We start from the raw sequence: 10,998 nt of genomic DNA on the forward strand, positions 1-10,998 counted from the left end.
CTTTGGAATGGCATGTGGGCTTGAGGCCACCCCAGGGGACTTGCTCCTAGCTGCTCCCAGTAGTGTTGACAGGCCCGGCAGCTGCCTCTCTACAGGCGTACCAATATGAATGCCATCACAGGCTGTGATTTCATCTCCCAGTGGGACCCTCTTGTCCTGCTGTGCTCTTGTGATTTAGTGAGAGTTGGGCAAACAAGTTCAGAATTCCTTCCACGGTGATGGACACTTAAGGAGCCTGGTCTGTGCCTGCACGGAAAGGACAAGTGTGAATTAGAATTATCTAAGCAGGCCTACACAACCCACATCCGATGGACCTTCCTGAGAGAGTGACACACTGCCTACCTCAAAGGTGTTGGGGTTAACAGAAGGACAACACTGAGATTGACATTTATGAGTCCTTAGCAATGTCCACTTTCACCCTGGACATCATGTCTTGGAACTGTGAATTGTCAGGGGTCACACATTGATGATGATGTCCTTTGCATGTGAACATGCTACACACTGTTTTCACTCCACCACTATCTCCTCAAGACTTTGGTTTGCTTACCTCCAGGTGCCCCGAACACATCCAAGCTTACAGTTGTCTTCCCTCAGCTTTTGATTTCCCTCAGATTTGCTCATCAGCCACACCGCTGTTCACTCACAGTCAGGGTCAGGACAAAGTCAGTGGAGTCACCTTCTTCGAAAGAACCATGAGTCATGTCAGATTCCTGTAGACAATTCACAGGAAGAGCTCCTACTGTCATGAACAAGCTCTTGGCCTTGCTCTTCCGTTACTGCTCCCTACCTGTCTCCTTGCATTGCTGTCACTGTGGTCTGCTTTCCTTCCTCTCACCATGTTCCCTTTGCATGACACCTCCTAAGGAGGTTCTGCCTCGCCTACTCATGGGGGAGCTATCGCTTTCTTGTTTCCAATCCCTCAGCATCCAGTTGTCAGTTTGAGGCAAGCTCCTCTGGCTTTAGAACTGAGCAGTTTGGATACATATAATACAAGATAGTGTTTCATGTTGATTATGCAACCTTATAATCCCATCTCCTTGGGAGGCCAATGCAGAAGGATCACATGAGCTCACAAGTTTGAGACTAGTCTAAAGCATGACAGATAAAATATAAAAAAAAATAAATAATAAAAATAAAAAGGAAGCAAAGAGAGTAGAAAAAAAGAAAGGACAGCAAAGGAAAAATGTATAATTAGACACAAAACACATTCAGGCTGGTAAGATGGCACATGCAGTAAAGGTGCTTGCTATCAAGCCTGATGACCTGAATTTAAGCTTCAGGATCCATTGATTTCCTATGTCCTTCATTTGAGCACAGGGGCCCACACAACCCCCTACCTCAAAGAAAATAACTAAAAATGGAAAGAAATTTAAAACATCTTTAGTTCCTCCCATATTTACTGGATCTGACTAGCTAAGTTATCTGCTTCTTAAAGGCCAGTGTGTGCCTGTCCCAGAGTCTTTCAGCAGCGGGTGACTGCCATGGAATGGTAGCTAAGAGCTTACATTCTGATCCACAGGTAGCAGGTAAAGAGGGGGTAAGTATGGCCTGGTATGGGCTTTTGAAACCTTGAAGCCCACCCTGAATGACACACCTTCTCAAACAAGGCCATGCCTCCTAACCCTTCCTGAACAGTTCCACCTACTGGGGACCAAGCATTCAAACATAAGAGCCTATGGAGACCATTCTCATTCAAACCACCACTGCTGCCAATTCTATCAACCATTTAAGGATGGGCTAACATCAAAGCAGTTTGAGTCCCACAAAGTAAAAAGTGGAAAGAATACTGCTAAACTCAGTCTATAAAGCTGATATTACCTTAACAACAAAAACAACACACACACACACACATACATACACACACACATACACACATACACACACACACACACACACACACACACACACACTGTACCCAATAAACAGAGATGGAAACATTGAAAATGAAACATTTATAAAATGAACTCAGGCATACATGAAGAAGATATACACCACAACCAAGCTGGCTTCATATTAGGGATACAAAGTTGGTTCCAACTTAACAAGAAATATCATTCAATAATAATCCTAAATGTAAATGACTTAACTCACCAATAAAAAGACACATTGTCTGGCTTAAAAGACAAGATATGATCTTATGTTGTCTCTAAGAAACATACCTTACTTCTAAAGATGGCCATGTCCTAGAGTTCAAAGTTGCTTACATCAATAAATGTAGCACAACACAAAAATAGTCCTAAAGACCAAAGTCACAGGATCACCTTAATAAATGCAGAATTGCATTTGGGAATGTTTAACATCTCATTGCAATAAACACTGACCAAATAGAAGTAATATACCCCTAACACACACACACACACACACACACACACACATTGCAGGAATCAAAACACTTCTAAACTTCAATCTTATCAATACAGTGCTTGAAATCTTTGCAAGAGCAATATGATGAGAGAGAGAGAGAGAGAGAGAGAAAAGATAGAGTAGGCAAAGAAGGAGTTAAATTCTCCCTATCTGCAGATGAAGGTTCTGTACTGTATGACCCTCCAAGGCCCACCAGAAAGCTCTTTCACTCACACACCTTTATCAGTGTAGCAAGATAAAATTCAACACATGGCAAGCAGCAGTTTTACCAGCTTTTCTATATACCACTAACAAGTGTTTCAAGAAATAAGTCAGGGAAAAATATCATTCACAATAGTTTGAAAAAGGAAACCCTGAGAATTAACTTAACCAGGAAAGAAATTGAAGAAGATACTAGAAGATGAAATGACTTGTGAATTGTTATTATTTTGCAAGCAAAATAACCTACAGATTTGATGCAATTCTCTTCAAAATTCCAATGACATTCTTCACAGAACAAAAACAAAAACAAAAAACTAGATTATGCATGAAAGCATAAAAGACCCCGGGCAGCCAAAGCAATTCTAAACGGAAGGAGTATTGCTGGAGCTGCACAACACCTGATTTCTAATTGCCCTGTAGAGCCATAGTAGCGAGTACTGTATAAACTTGCACCGAAAAAGCAAATAGACCAATCAAATAGAGGAGATAGAAATAGCTCCCTCAGATGCAACCAAACAAGTTGTAACGGAGCTGTTAAAAGCGCACAGTAGGGGAAAGAGCCAGCCTCTTGGTCTAATAGTCCTGGGGTAGGGAGACTAAACCCGCATCTCCTACCCTTCATAAAAATCAACTCAAAGTGCACCAAACCTTGGAACTCCTATAAGAAAACACTCCAAGACACAGGCACAGGCAAGGGCTTTCTGAAAAGGACCAAGAATTCAACAGTAGCCCCAAGAATTGACTCACAGCAGCTTCTGACCAAGAAAGAAAACAACCACTCACGTGAAGAAACGGAAAAGAACGTGGAGAATCTCTGCCAACAACGTATGAGATGAGGGATTAACATCTAACATTCATAAAACTGCAAAAACTCAATGCTAGAAGCCCCAAATCACCCAAATGAATAAACACGCTATACAAGTAGATAATACCTGGAAACTGTTCAGAACCTTTAGTAGCCAGAGAATTACAAATGAAAACTGCTTTGAGATCCCATCTCATCCCAGTCAGAGGGGACCATAAAAAACAAACACAAAAGAAATGGTAGCAGATGCAGCTGCTAGCAATGTAGACATATCACTATGAAGGTCACGTGTAGTCACTATGCAGGTCATGTGCATTTCCTCAAAATACTAGAACACTAATGCTTTGGTACATCCAATCACAGACTCCAAGGAACATACCCAAAGCATTGGAAGTCAGCATATCACACAGCGCTTACACATCTGTGTTTATTGCAACATTATTCACATAGCCATGGAATAGAACCAGTCTAGATGTCCATCAAAGGATGAATGAATTCAGAAAATGTAGTTCATATATACAGTGTATTGCTTTTAGCTGTGAAGAAAAATGAAGCCAGAACAGTAGCAAGAAAATAGCCAGAGTGAGAAAGACACATAATGTGTCACATTTTCTTTCGTATATGGAATATAGATGTGTGTGTGTGTGTGAAACACGGACAAATGGACAGACAGAGAGATAGAGGCAAAGACAGAGAGAAGCCACACCAAGGGAAGAAGTCTTTGGGAGGAGAATGAGGGAGAAAATGGAGGGTATTGGAATCTGTGAAACACAATAGAAAAACTGTGAAAGGAGGGTTCCTAGCAGCGTGATGTGACGTGAGGAGGACGAGGGAAGACCGCTCAATAGAGGAACGACTAAGAACTAAGTGCCCTGAACCCCAGGAAGATCACTCAATAGAGGAACGACTAAGAACTAAGTGCCCTGAACCCCAGACCGCTCAATAGAGGAACGACTAAGAACTAAGTACCCTGAACCCCAGGAAGATCGCCCAATAGAGGAACGACTAAGAACTAAGTGCCCTGAACCCCAGGAAGATCACTCAATAGAGGAACGACTAAGAACTAAGTACCCTGAACCCCAGGATTTTGCATGGTGACCTAAAGTGTTATTAAACCCACACCTCTTAGAGCTATTAGGAACTGAAGGATGCTGGGAGCCAGGAGTGATTTTTCTCCAGTGGTGTAGCCACAGTCACTGCTCATCTTCCTTTAAACGACTCTGCACTCATTCCCTGCAACCACTCATGATTAAACTTGTTTGGGAAGGAGCCCCCAGGTGGAATAGAGAGTGACCAGAAGTAGACAAATTACATCACTGTGTGAAATTATCAAGAACAGACAGAAAACAATGTTTAAAAACAGTAAAAAAAATTACTGAAAAAGAAAATACTAAAATACTGCCCAAACCAATAAGTATAAATAATCAAGAGTCTAAATTATTTTCCTAAAATTATTACAAATAGTGAACATGCCATTAAAACATCAGTTTGGAAACTATACATGCTCATGCACTATAGAAATGATAGGCCAATAGATCATATCATTGTTTTAAATTTAAAAACCTGGCAATTAGAAGTCTGGGTACTATCACAGCTATCCTTAGATTCATTCATGTGTCTGTGGTTAAATTAGGCCCTAGCTAACCAGATCATGCCTTTAGATTGCCTGGGACAGCTTACAACAAGGTACTCCTCTCACTGTGCTATATTCCAGCACGAAAGGGCATTCCTCAAAATATAGTGAGCTGATGGGAACAGAAGAGGAAAACACTGCTATAGAAAGTCAAGTGGTGATGCTGGGATTTTTAAAAGCACCTAAGGAAAGCCAACCCCACCCCCTTGTGGACATAAAGGTCACTACACTTTTTCTGTGCAAGAGGTGCAGCCAGCCATCTTCGGACAATGAGCAAGCCTAAGTTCCTCTTTATTCTGAGTATCCCTTTGCCTTGCCTTCCTCCTTGTTCCCACAGACACACCTCTGTGTCCAGCTGCAAAAGCAGGCTTTCTCCCAGCGAGTCCAGACTCTCCCCTGCTGCAGTTCTGGCCTCTTTTCTGTTGTGCATGCCTGGGTGACTTGTCAGCTGACCAAGCAGGTTGTTAACCTGCAGTTGAAGGACTGTAGACTCCAGCTATGGGAGAAACCTTGAAAGTCTTTAGTAGCACCCTAACATCTCCCTAGCTCAAGAGAAAAGGGCTACATGGACTTTGAGGGTATCAGTTGGAGCCCCAAGTCCTTGGCATAGGTTTTCTTGGTCTCTCAATTTCCAAGGCCCCAGGTCCTGACAATTTTCTGCTTAGTGTTTGTTCTCAGAATCTCAGAACCACACCTAAGGGAAGAATCACTTCCACTTGTTAATGCCTCACCTTAAATTGCTTTTTCATTATACATGGGGACAATTACCATATATTATCATATATAAGTGTATAAGTATATGGTGTATATGTAGTACATACACATATATGCTCTTTCTGAGTATGCCTATTTTAATATAAAGTGACAACAATAGAGAGCGTTGTCACAGGAGATGAGCTAAAAGCAAAAATGCCAGTTCAGTGAGCAGGAAGCAGCCTTCAGCCGTTCTGCAGACAACCAACTTCCATCATATGAACAAACAAAATTGTAGCACTGTTCTTGTCTTGTCTTCCAGAGCAATTCCATTCCTCTATCATGCAATGCCTCAGTTTTGTTTTGTACTTATTTTCGTTTGTTTGTTTGGGTTTGGCTTTTGACACAAGGTCTCCCTATGTGCCCTTGGCTGTCCAGGACTTAAACATGTAGACCAGGTTGGCCCCCTACTCATAGAGATCCCCCAGCCTGTGGTTAAAGACACACGCCCCTTGTCCCAGCCTATCTTTGGTTTTAATAACACCTTTTTCTAAATAGTCTTTGACCATCAGATTAACTCAGAGTCTACTATAGGATGGCCTAGTTAGTATTTGATGAGTAAAGGAATTTGGGGATTCAGATGTCACAGTTGAGATCAGCTTCTCAGAGGCTGGCAGAGTTCCAAGTAATTTTCCTAACTTGGAGTACCAGGGGCTGTGTTAACACACCCAGTGTGCAGTACCAGGGGCTGTGGTATCACACTCAGTGTGCTAAGTAAATGAACACTGAGGGAACCTAAGAACTGATGACACATGTGGTACATATGTGTGATAAGAACTGGGATCCTCTGAGTAGATCAGAGTCTGCAGCAAGGTTAATTCCCTGTCTCTCACTGTGTCCTAGGATCACCAATGTTCTTTGCAATTCATTGAAAACACACCTGTGTCTTTAAAGCCACAGTGTTGACTGGTGGGAACTGCCAAAGCCCTCCTCCTGAGATGTGATGTGACATCCTAGAGAGGGCAAAGGTCATGGACACTCACAGCCAGAGACTGCACTGAGAATGAAAATACCTGTAGCAAATCTCACAGGTATCCAAGATTGTGTTAGCACATTCAGTGTGCAGGTTGATTTCAGGGCCTTTGTTAACACACCCAGTGAGCAGGTCCAGAGGCTGTGTTAACACACAGAGACTGTGTAGCACCAGGGGCTGTGTTAACACACCCAGTGTACAGTACCAGGGGCTGTGCTAAGTGTGCTAAGGAAATGAACATTGAGGGAACCTAAGAACTGGAGGGTGCTGGTGTAAGATGAAACCCTTCCGATTTGCTCATTCTAGTTGACCATCAGACCTAACTAGAAAATAAGGACTTTAGAGGCCAGAGGCCTCTAAACATACATAACTTGGTGATTCAGCATGTGCTTAGCCTGCACGAGGTCCTAGGTTCATCAATAAGTCCCATATTGAGAGATTTGGGCTTAATTGTTACAAAACTCTCCAGGAAACTATCTGGTACAGAAAAGTCTCAGAATCAGACTCTCTTCCCATTGGATGGTGGGAAACTGAGTCCCATAGATTCCAAAAGACTTGGCCAAGCACAGTGGCAAACCCTGGTGGGAACAGGGGCAATCTAATGTTCCTCTCAGGAGAACGGTAGCTGAAATACTCACGTGTGTCAGACGAGGTCTACGGATGCCAGCCACACTCCGGGAAGAACTGTTTTGGAGGTTGGAAATTAACCAGTGGGGTCTGTCAAAGGCCTTCACTGTGTTTTGTCAAGGCAGATGGCGCCACGGAGAAAGCATGTGAATAAGGGAAGACAAATTTATGGGAACAAGAAGCCATAGAAGCTGTTAACCACGTAAACAAGAACTTCTTAACAAGATTTTAACTTGTTAACTTCTTAAACAAGAATTGAGGATCTGGGATCACTCTACTATAACAAATCCCTCTTGAGAACCAGCTGTGGTCCCGTGAGAGTGACATCAACCCCTTGCCAGGGCAGTGCCATTGATGACCTAATTACTTCCTATTTATTTATTTATTACAAAAACACTGGGGGGGATTTTATTCAATAAATTTGATCATATTCTTTCTCTCCTCAACTCCTCCCAGATCCTCTCCCATCTCCATACCCACCTAACTTCATGCTTTCTTTCTCTTAAACAAACAAATCCAAAACAACCAAACAGAATGACAAAAAACATACACACACACACACAAACACACACACACACACACACACACACACACACACTCACACTAAACATGGATCTAATTTTCACTGCCAACTATTCTTGAGCATGGGGCCTGCCCCGGACTCTGTTAGATATAGCCAGTGGCATTCCTTTGAAGAAAGCTGGGTCCCCCCCCCCTTTCCTACCAGGTAGGAGAAACCTTCTTGGGTGGGAATGGAACTTTGTGCTCCTTTCCTCTTCTCTGTCCTGGAATTTTCTTTGTGCAGATCTTGTGCATGCTGCCCGGCTCTGTGAGTTCATATGTGTACCAGCCCTATTGTGTCTGAGAGACACTGTTCCCTTGGGATAATCAACCTCTGGCTCTTACAATCTTTCTGTTTCCTCTTTGGCATAGATTCCTGGGTTATGGGGGGGAGGGTTTAGTGAAGACATCCCATTTAAAAACCAAATGATCCAAAATCTCTCACTATCTGCACACTGTTCAGTTATGAGTCTGTGCTAATAACAATGCTACCCCAAGGAGCTTCTCTGGGGCTGGAGAGATGGCTCAGTGGTTAACAGTACTTTTTGCTCTTCCAAAGAACCCAGGTTCGAGACCCAGAACCCACATGGCAGCTCACAACTGTCTGTAACTCCATTTCCAAGGAATCTAAAACCTTTATACCAATTCACATAAAAAAAATATTAAAAAAAAAAAAAAAAGCTTCTTTGATGAGGGTTGAGGGACACTGTGATCTGTGGTTATAGCAATGCATTATTAGTTGTTTTATTCATTTATAGTATATATTTATAGTAGAATAACATCGGCAGGTTTCCCCCTCAGCCCATGACCTACCAGGGCTTCAGTTCTTAAAGATTCCACCACCCCTCATTATCACTCTGGAGACCAAGCCTCAAGCCACGAACCTTTGAGGGGACACACCATGCCAGGGCCCTAGTGGCTCCTTTTTAAGGAAGCCGCTTAGCCCTACCTTCAGCCTATTGCTCTTTTTAACCATACTCCATGCTTTTACCTCTGACCTCTAGTCTCTGGGTTTTGTTTTTTTGGTTTGTTGTTGGTTGTTGTTGGTTGTTGTTGTTGGTGGTGGTGGTGGTGGTTTTTCCCTGACAGGGTTTCACTGTCTAGTCATGGTTGTCCCGGAACTCACTCGGCAGACCAGGCTGGCTTTGAACTCAGAGATCTTCCTGCCTCTCCTTCCTGAGTACTTGGGATTAAAGGCACGTGCCACCATTACCTGGTACAAAATTAGTCTTTGAGCATGGTTCGCAGAATAAGTATAAGGAAAGGGCACTAGCCATGGGACAAGGAATTGGAGCCCATATATTCACAGTGAGGGCTAGCCCAGAATGGAGCTTTTGTGCTGTGTGTACTATGGGGCCTCCACAGGAGATTAAAAACATTGTAGGAAACGGGTAAAGTCACACTGTAAGCACACCACTGGGAAGAAACTTGGCATTGAAACCATGTGTCTACAGCTTATTCCTCATAACTAACTGCAGCTGGGATCACACATCTGCATGCTACCCTTAAAACGCATCACATACAATAGCCCACACGTGATGGATCACATTCACTGCAGCTGAGAGAGGAGATGCTGGGGGCATGCGTACAGCTAGAATCCAATTCCCAGTAGTGTGGTCAACATAGAAAAGGAGTCCCAAGAACGAGCTTACAAGCCAGCATCAGTCATCAGTCCCACACAGAACAGAGCATTTGTTATTAACTTTTGAACTTGTTGTAACTTCTACATCCTAACTTCAGATCTGGCTACAGTAGCAAAATTCTGTCATCTTTGGGGTTGTATGGATGAAACCACCTAGAGGAATGTGACCAGTCCACCTGTGTGGCTATAATACCCCGAGAAAAGACCCACACAGGTTCGGTGCAGACGGAACTGTAAAAAACTCTCTGCAGTGGGTTGAAACTGAGTGTGAGGAACTGTGGAACAAATTACCTACTGTGTGCTTCCCTAAGTAGTTTGCTCATAAACCTCTGGTAGTTCTCTAGGATCGCAGGGTCCCCCTGGGGTGTCAGAGGCTTCTGTAACCAATGCTGATGTAGCCAGGCAGGAAGGGGCTGTCCCCTTAACTCGCAGGCTTGTGCTTCTCCCAGGAAGGTGCTGCTGAATCCAGGTGGCTGTTCCTCACAGGCTAGGCGCTTTGTATGACACGTGCCTAAGTATTAAGGAAAGAGAAACTGGCTGTGGGCTTGACTCTCAGAGATTTCTCCCAAGTGTCCCTCCTGTGTCACTTGTCTATATGGGTCACCGGCCCCTTTTGTCACTCATTCCCAGAGAATCACCTGAGAGTCAGGGACTGAACTGTGGCTCTAGGTGGAATCTAGTTATGGACCTTTCTGAGACTTCAGCCTAACTTCACCTCAGCGGCCCTGGCGATTTCCAGACCCTCCTAAATGACACCTAGAGTCAGTCTTCCTCCGGTCGGCTCAGTTGAGCCTCTTATTCTGGTTATAGAAAAGGCTCCCCTGAAACTGTGGACCTAAAACCCTCCTCCCATTCCAGGAAATTCCAGGCATTCCTTTCCTTTCTTTCCTTCCTTAGAGCCATCCCAACCTTCACAGGGTCGCCCTCTGGCGGCGGTCATGTCATATTTCATTCCTGTTTTTCTTACCACATTAAGTAAAGGTAACATTTAAAGATTGGCTACAGGCGGCTTCCTCTGCCTGTAAGCGGCCAGAGGTGACCTGTGAAGAAGGTTCGCGACTCTCTTGACTCAGAAAACCCCACAAAATCATGCAAATCAAGAGGTTCAAACCTTCATGTTCACTTTAAGAACACTCGGGAAACAGCCCAGGCCACCAAGGGTATGCATATCCGCAAAGCTACCAAGAATCTGAAGGATGTCACTTTAAAGAAGCAATGTGTGCCATTCCAGAAGAATAATGGTGGAGTCGGTAGACACAGGGATCAAAAAGAGTGCTGAATTTTTGCTGCACAAGCTTACAAATGCAGAGAGTAGCGCTGAACTTAGGGGTTTAGACGTAGATTCTCTAGTCATTGAACACATCCAGATGAACAAGGCTCCTAAGATGCATCGATGAACCTACAGAGCTCATGGCCGGATTAACCCATACATGAGCCCC

General features: G+C 43.6%; 1 long non-coding RNA gene and 1 pseudogene across 1 annotated transcript; one reads left to right on the forward strand and one right to left on the reverse strand.

Annotated features, from left to right (window-relative positions):
* Window positions 1-575: 575 nt before the first annotated feature.
* On the reverse strand, window positions 576-8,164 carry LOC115064054. Its single transcript, XR_003843916.1, has 3 exons — window positions 8,081-8,164; window positions 7,368-7,462; window positions 576-679 (listed from the first exon to the last, which is right to left on the reverse strand). It is a non-coding gene; the product is annotated as an uncharacterized LOC115064054 (long non-coding RNA).
* A 1,028-nt stretch (window positions 8,165-9,192) lies between these two features.
* LOC110321422 overlaps window positions 9,193-10,998 on the forward strand; it is a 2,018-nt pseudogene continuing 212 nt past the window's right edge.

This window comes from Mus pahari, chromosome 5 (genome assembly GCF_900095145.1).
Source record: "Mus pahari chromosome 5, PAHARI_EIJ_v1.1, whole genome shotgun sequence".
NCBI classification, from domain to species: domain Eukaryota; kingdom Metazoa; phylum Chordata; class Mammalia; order Rodentia; family Muridae; genus Mus; species Mus pahari.